The following is a 7,786-nucleotide window of genomic DNA, read 5'->3' on the forward strand; positions in this document are numbered from 1 at the left end:
AAACAGGGTGTCAGGTTGTATCCTGACTCTTTCACTTTGAAGCAGTGTTTTCTGCCTTTTTTTCTTTTTTTTTTCTTAATTTCCCTATTAAATTGTTATTCTGATTTGGTGCCTCCCACTAGTTTGTTTTCAAACTAGTACACAGTGTTTCTTTGCTTGCCATCCAGGGCATGCACACTAGTGCCAGCTTTGCCTTGCTGAGTGTTATCAAGGCAGTGATCCATACACCTTCTTGAGGGACTGTGTAATTCATGCCTGGATGTGCAGCAGCTTTATGATGGGTGATGAGGCAAACTGATGAAGACAAATAGAAATGTTCATATCTTTCTTTTTTCTTCTCCTCTCCCCTGACCAGGTAAATATCTTCAATTTTATCCCAAATTTTCAGGAAGCAGGCAAAAGACAACCCTTGTCTTTCAACAGAAACCATCCAAGGTTTCTTTTGAATGTGATTTTCAATTCAGGGATCTTTAAAACTTCTCTTTGCTTGTGTCTGTCCTTGAGGGTAATTTTTTTTTCCCAGATGAAGCTTGGAGAATCTCGATTATCCATCTCTCTTTGGATGCAGTTTAGAGCTGATTGCCATAATCCTGGGCTTGCATCATGCCTACAAACCTAAGCCTACCTGGTCTGAGCCTACCAAGGGTTGCATGTACCTTTGGCGACAAGAGCCATCTCAAAAAAAAATTATCTTCTAGGAAAAGAGGGATGCCCAAATGCTCTTAATGCCCTTTGGGCTGCCCTGTGGACACAAGGCTGCAAACTTTGTCCTTGCTGCTTAGCCACCCAGCAAGCATTTGAGTTCTGCAAAAATCTGACCCTGGCTGTGGGCAGTATCATTAGTTAACGTTGATAATGTTGAATACTGCTAATTGATTTAATAGTCTGTGAGCACAGTGGCTTTGCCTTGCACAGTTTTCCAGCAGGCCACACATCAGTTTCAGCACTTGTGTGTCAGGTCCCTTCTGCTCTATTTGGTGACACCATGTTCACAGCTACTTGAGGCCTTTGAGCAACATCTGCCTTGTCCAACTTAGGTACAAAGTCAAAAGAACCATGTTTGGGTGCAGTGGGCTGAGTTGCCAGCTGTGCATGCAGGTCAGAAGAGCTGTTGGGCATGTGTGCACATGCCTTTGAATCACAACTTCCTGATGTTACAGGTTGATGCACACCAGCCACTGGAAAAGGTTCTGACTCTGGTATCCTGCTAATGAATGGAAGGTTCAAGTGAAGGTATCCAATCCCTCTGTTATAGTTTTCAGGTGACAGCTCGAGCTGGGTGCCTCCAGAGACACCTCTCAATTATACCTATACCATCTGATCCCCAAGTCCAATCACTTAATTCTGGTCCATGGTCACTTGAATTTTTACTGGTTTTCACTGTTGCTGGGTGTTGGGGTTTTAGGAGCTCTCTTGGGTTTTGTTTTTCTGTTAAAGGAATTTTCCCCATTTGTGTTGCTGGGGAGCAAATGGCTGGGTAGCTAAGAAAAACAAAAGAGCTGGCTAGTTTTTTGTTTCACCTGGGTGTGTGGGCTGTCAGTCTCCAGCATTTGGACAGAGAGGCAGGCTGCTTTCTTTGGCTCCTTTTCCTTCTGCTGGAGAAGCCCTGGGATCCCAAAGCCCGCCTTCCCTGCCCCGCTGGGAGCCAGGCCATGGCCGCCCTGCCCCTGCCATTGCTTCGAGCCTTTGTTATGTTGTAGCTGTGCTCTCCCTGCCTACGCAGACCTCTGGGGGGTTCCCTGTTTGGACACACCTCGTCTGCCATCCGGGATTTGTGCTCGTCCCTGCTGTTCCAGCCTGCCATTCCAGCCTGCTGTTCCCGAGGGTCCAGCCGGACACCAGGATCGGCTGCCCAGGGGTTTGTGAAGCTTTTGTCCCATCCCTCCCCGGGATCCCAGGCCACCAGTGCCGTGTGCTCCCCGAGCTCGCTCCGGAGCGCCCCCTGCAGCCGCGGGGGAACCATCGCACCTGCCCTGCTCACCGGGAGCCGCCAGCGCCCCTGCCGGCTGCGAGCGGAACTGCACCCGAGGGGAAAGGGCCTGACAGCCGAGAAGGCTGGCACTGGGTTTGGGATTGTTTGCTGTTACTGCTATAGTTATTGTTGTTTGTTTGACTGGTTATACACATATAGATATATATTAGTAAAGAACTGTTATTCTTATTTTCCACATCTTTGCCTAAAAGCCCCTTGATTTCAAAATTATAATAACTCAGAGGGAAGGGAGGTTGCATCTGCCATTCCAAGGGGGGGCTCCTGCCTTCCTTAGCAGACACCTGTCTTTCAAACCAAGACACTGGGCTGGCCTCCTTCAGACATTACTTCATTCTCTTGGAATTGTCTTCTTGGTCCTTATCTTCTTCGTTCTGTTTGTATCTGAGGAAAAGGACCAGGGTGCTAGTCAACAGCAGCTAAATAGGAGCCAGTGTAGTGCCCAGGTGGCCAAGAAGGCCAATGGAACCGGGCCTGTACGAACAATAGTGTGGCTAGCAGGCCCAAGGCAGTGACCGTCCCCCTGTATTAGGCACTGGTGAAGCCACTCCTCTAATGCTGTGTTCAGTTTTGGGCCACTCACAAGAAAGACGTGCAGGTGCTGGAGTGTGTTCAGACAAGGACAATGGAGCTGAGGAAGTGTCTGGAGCACAAGTCTGATGAGGAGCAGCTGAGGGAGATAGGGAGACCTGGAGAAAAGGAGGCTCAGGGGAGACCTCATTACTCTATGCAACTGCCTAAAAGGAGGTTTTAGCCATGTGGGGGTCAGTATCTTCTCAGAATTATAGAGGACGTGGCCTTAAGTTGTGCCAGGGGAGGTTTAGGGAGGATATTAGGAAAATTCCTTCACCAAAAGGATTGTTAAGCAATGAACAAGCTTCCCAGGGCAGTGGAATCACGATCCCTACAGGTATTTAGAAGATGTGTATATGTGGCCCTTGAGGACTGTTTTGCCAGTGGGCAGGGTCAGCAGCAAAGACACAGACACCAACTGAAGGAATCCATGTAATTTCCTACAGTTCAAAGCAACAAAGATTCACAGAAGGAGCAGCTCAGCAATGCCCCTAATCATCACCACAAAAGATTGCCTGCAGTGATTAACCAAGATCCAGCACCAGTTACCCTCAGACTTTACCATCACCCAGGGCCACCTATCAGCTGGGGGAAGCTGTCCCAGCCAAGGACTGGAGAGCCACACCCAGACACTGGGAATTCCTGCAGCTGCCTCCACCTTTGCCACAGCTGAGGCTCCAACCCCGCTGGGAGAGGGCCCAGCTTTGGTAGCGCTGAATAAACAAACTGACAGCACTTCTAGTGCGGGAACATCTGGTTTCATCCTCCTCTTGGGTTCCTCCTAAGCCTGGCCAGGGCTCAAGGAGGAATCAAGTATCTCCAAACAAGGCCAGATGTAGGATTTCATGGCCTTGCCCAGCTTCTAAATAGGGAAAGGTAAATGCGTGTTTTGCTAATGAGAGGATACATCTATCCTACTGCTAATAACACTTACTTTATGAGCAGATACATATATCATAGTGCTAATGATCCTGCATATTTTTTGTCAGTGTGTGGATACAAATATAAAGTTTAGTTGGAAGGTTCATCCAGAGGTCATGTTTGGCTCAGGGCCAGTTGCTCAGTCCTTAGTACTTCAATCAATCTTCATAACTACATGATGAACTACAACCTTCGTAACAATTCTTTCAGTCATAAAATCTCGGATTTAGGTATTAGACGTAAAGGCATTTCCTCTTGTTCTTGAATTAAGTTCATTACTCATAGCTATAATTCACATTCCTTTTGAAACATGCCTAATTAGTTGCATAAAACAGGGAATTAGACAGGGAACAAAAATTAAAACAGTGGCTGTGCAAAGGAGAAAGGAAAGCACATACTTCCCCCATGGCAGCCATGAAAATATGTCCAATTCCCAACTTTTCTACATTTGGATAGGTACATGAGCTAATTTTCTCATTTCTCTTGTTATCTGTTTTACCACTTTTCCATTTTCATCAATTTGTAGGCAACAATTAGATTAATTTATTTTTCCGAACTTATGTTCTGATTGCAATGATAACATAAAATCAGCAATATCAACAACAGTTTCATTGTTAAGTTGTCCTCTCCCACCCATGAAAACTAATCACTGTTGTCATCGGTCTTCCTATCAAGCCACATGGAGAATATCCTTTTCTAAATGGACCATTGCAGTAAACAGGTAAATGTAATCACACAGGATCTGCAAAACAATATTCTATAACATCTAGTTATTCTCACATTAACACTTGGTTGCAAGGACATATTCCCATTTTTCCTGCCCAGGTTTCATGATTTGAGCTTTGGGCAATATTTCCCTATGCCTACAATGCCACTGAATTCCTAGAAATTTCACCATTTGGGACAGTCCATAAATTTTTTTGATTCATTTTCCAGCCTTTCTGTTTCGTATGATCCACAACCAATTTCAGCATTTGTTGTACTTTTTCCTCCTGTTTTCCCTGAATTAGGATATCATCTAGATAATGAACCATTTGCATATGAGGAGGCAGCTATATCTTATCCAAAGGTTCAGCCACCATCCCATGGCAGAGTTGACCACCCCTGAGGCAATGGGTTGAGAGGGCACTGCTGGCCCTGCCACATGAAGGCAAATTGATCCCAATGCCCTTCTGCAACAGAGATAGTAAAAAACGCATTGGTTACATCAATCACAGCACTCCAAGTTTCTGAATGCTTCTGAATTTTTTCTATTAAAGCAACAGTATCTGGTACAGCTATCATGAGAGGTGGGGTAGTGTGCTTATTTAACACCCTAAAATCCACAGTCATTCTCTGTGACCAACCATTCTTTTTGATGGGTCATATTGGATTGTTCCAAGCTGTGGCAGTGGATTTTAAAACTCTGGTATCCAACAAATATTTAATTGTCTGTGATATTTCTTCATGCCCTCCTGAAATCGGATGTTGTTTCATGTTTGTGTAGATGGGCCATTTACCCACCATGATATCCTTTTTCAGATCAGAGAGAGAGGAACCAAGATTTTTTTGTGCATATACTTTGTGAGATCAGTTTATGGAAAGATAACATCAGTGGCAATGAAAGTCATTTGGGATGTGTATTGGTTGCTATTTGTCTGTCCTGGTCTGGGCTGCTACTTCTGGGGGTTTATTAATGATTGCACCAAGCTGGTTGGGGAAATAGGAGAGGATGATTTTTTCCTAGCCTTTCACTTCCTTTTCCCCCTTCAGGTCTGACAAATCACTTTTTGAGAATGTTGAATTCCCTCTGATTGTTAAAAGGTAGCAGAATATTTGAAGGAAAATTGCAGTGGCAGGTCCAGAGAAGACACTCATTTTATTGTGCTGGACCCTGGCTAGTGTTTATCTCATGCTGCTTGATACCGAATGGCAGCACCTACAGCCAGAGGGGAAGGAGGACAAATTGGCAGATGCTACGGTCACTCAGACTGCAGTTAAACCAGACGGACAGCCAAAGCCAATAGCAAGTCACTCCTGTCCAAAGGAGAAAATACAAGACCAAATCCGTTTGCCCAGTGGATTATGATGGGGAGGCAGGACCCTCACATCCAGCGAGGACTTAAAGTTGGAAATAATCACTGAATCCTTATCCTTGAAAAGTCTATGCAATCTGTGGAAAGACCTCACCTGATGAACAGATGAGTCCATATTAAGCTGGTTGATCGAAACCTTGGAAACTGCAGGCAACAGTAAAATTTTGGACAGTACTGAAGTGAAGAACTCAGCATCTTTGTCACATAATGCGGGTGATGACCAGGGGATCGTGAGGAAGCCAGAACCTCTGACCACGATTCTTAAAATAAGTGAGGGAGACATACCTTTGCCAAGAAGACCTCTTCCTGCAGCAAGGCCCTTGGAAAACCATGGAGCAATGAATCCAACACATGGGACACCTGGCTGTGCTAAAGATCATTTTCTCAAATAACAACCAAGACACTAGAAGTCCAGACCTTGTAAAATGTACAGCACTGGTGTGGTTGAAGCTCACATGACTCAGGCCATGAGGATACTCCCACTTCCTAGACATGCTGCAATGGAATGAGGAGAACAAGACAGTGAGCGCTTGTGGCAGGGCGCCCCCCACCTCTACCACAGAAAGCTTATCTGCTCTGTCCATCAGCTGGTGCATATGGATGAGATAACAGGCCAGACAGCAGCGGTTTATCTCTGGTGCCAAGGAAGGTAAGATCATCGTGGTCTGGAGAGCAAGATGTAAAGAGAGATAAATTAGGAATTATTGACTGAAAAGACACTACTTTACGCTATAAAAGCCACACAAATTATTACCGAGACAGAAGCCTCTTACACACTCCCTCGAAAAGTGCAGGGCTTCTCCCATGAAGTTTGGATGCATCTTCATGGATACTTTTCTGGAAATTGAGAGGAAGGATTCTATGTGTTCCCCTTCAGCAACTGGATGGTAAGATACATTAAATCCTAATCTATACTATTTCTTCACTAGCTGTTATATAGGTGATGCCTTTTCCTGGTCTTAAAATCAAGAGTCATACACGGTTAGAAGGGGAAAAGGGATTTTACCTTGGTATTTATTTTAAGGATCCTTAGGTGCACATGTCCAGGTCATATGCATCGAGATGCACCCCGCAGAGTATGTCCCCAAGGATTGGGTATAACATTAGATTCCCCAATGAGAGGCTCAAGTGAGCCCCCCTCCCCAAGGAACCTTCCCCTGGATGGTTCTATCTTGGTTTACGGAATGTGTTCTGGAGAGGACCTTGGAGTCTGGGGCACACTGATCCCTAGCTATGAAGCCTCTAAAATGTTTAGTGTCTCAGCTTGACAAACAAGTCCAAGAATGTAGGCAAAATGCACTAAGAATACAGAAGTTGTAAAAGCTGTAACAGGGGTATAAAAGAAAAGGCAAAAAATCTTCATGGCATCATAGGTACCTCACTCTCGCACTTTATGGTTTATCTACTAGTAGTATTTATTTTGTTTATCCTGTGTAGTAAGTAATCTGTTAAAGTCTTATGTCTGTTAAATTGTTTCTGTTAAATAAATCATTAATTTTGTAATAGACCTAATCGGCCACTATCAAGAATATGTGAGCGAGAGTGGGTTTTGGGGTGCTGGCTGTACTAGTTTGAAAACAAACCAGTGGGAGGCACCAAGTCAGAATAACAATTTAATGGGGAAATTAAAGAAAAGGAAAAACTTAAAGAAACCACTGGTTCAAACTGACAGAGTCAAGATACAACCTGACACTCTGTTAGTCAGGGTGGTGGTAGCAGTCTGGTAGAATAGTGGCTGCAGTCCTCCTGAAGTGGTGGATGTGGTTCTGTTGAAGCAGTGATCCTGTAGAAGGGGCTGCTCTTCCTCGGATGGTCCAGTGGTGGCTGTGTAGCTCCTGTCCTCTGGAAATCCAGTGGAAGTGTTGTCTCTGATGTTCAGCATCTCAGATTATATCCATGATGGGATGCTTGGTTCCTCCCTCTGGGTGGAACATCTCACAATGGGGTAATGAGTCATGAGGCCAGGCAATGATGGGCTCATTAACAGAAGATAGTCTGTGGGGAGGAGGCAAGGAAACACTGTCCCACCTGATTTCAACAGCTCATGAGGATGGTAATAGAATACACTGCAACCCGGGACACCTGACAAGTCAGATTGCAGAGCTGAAAGCTGTCCAGCTGTCTTTGGATATCACCAAGCAAGAGGAGTGACCAACACTCTACCTCTGCACTGGCTCATGCACGGTAGTATGCTTTGTGGGGATGGCTGGCATGACAGAAAAAGGCC

Source organism: Corvus cornix, unplaced genomic scaffold (genome assembly GCF_000738735.6).
Source record: "Corvus cornix cornix isolate S_Up_H32 unplaced genomic scaffold, ASM73873v5 scaffold3, whole genome shotgun sequence".
Lineage (NCBI taxonomy): Eukaryota > Metazoa > Chordata > Aves > Passeriformes > Corvidae > Corvus > Corvus cornix.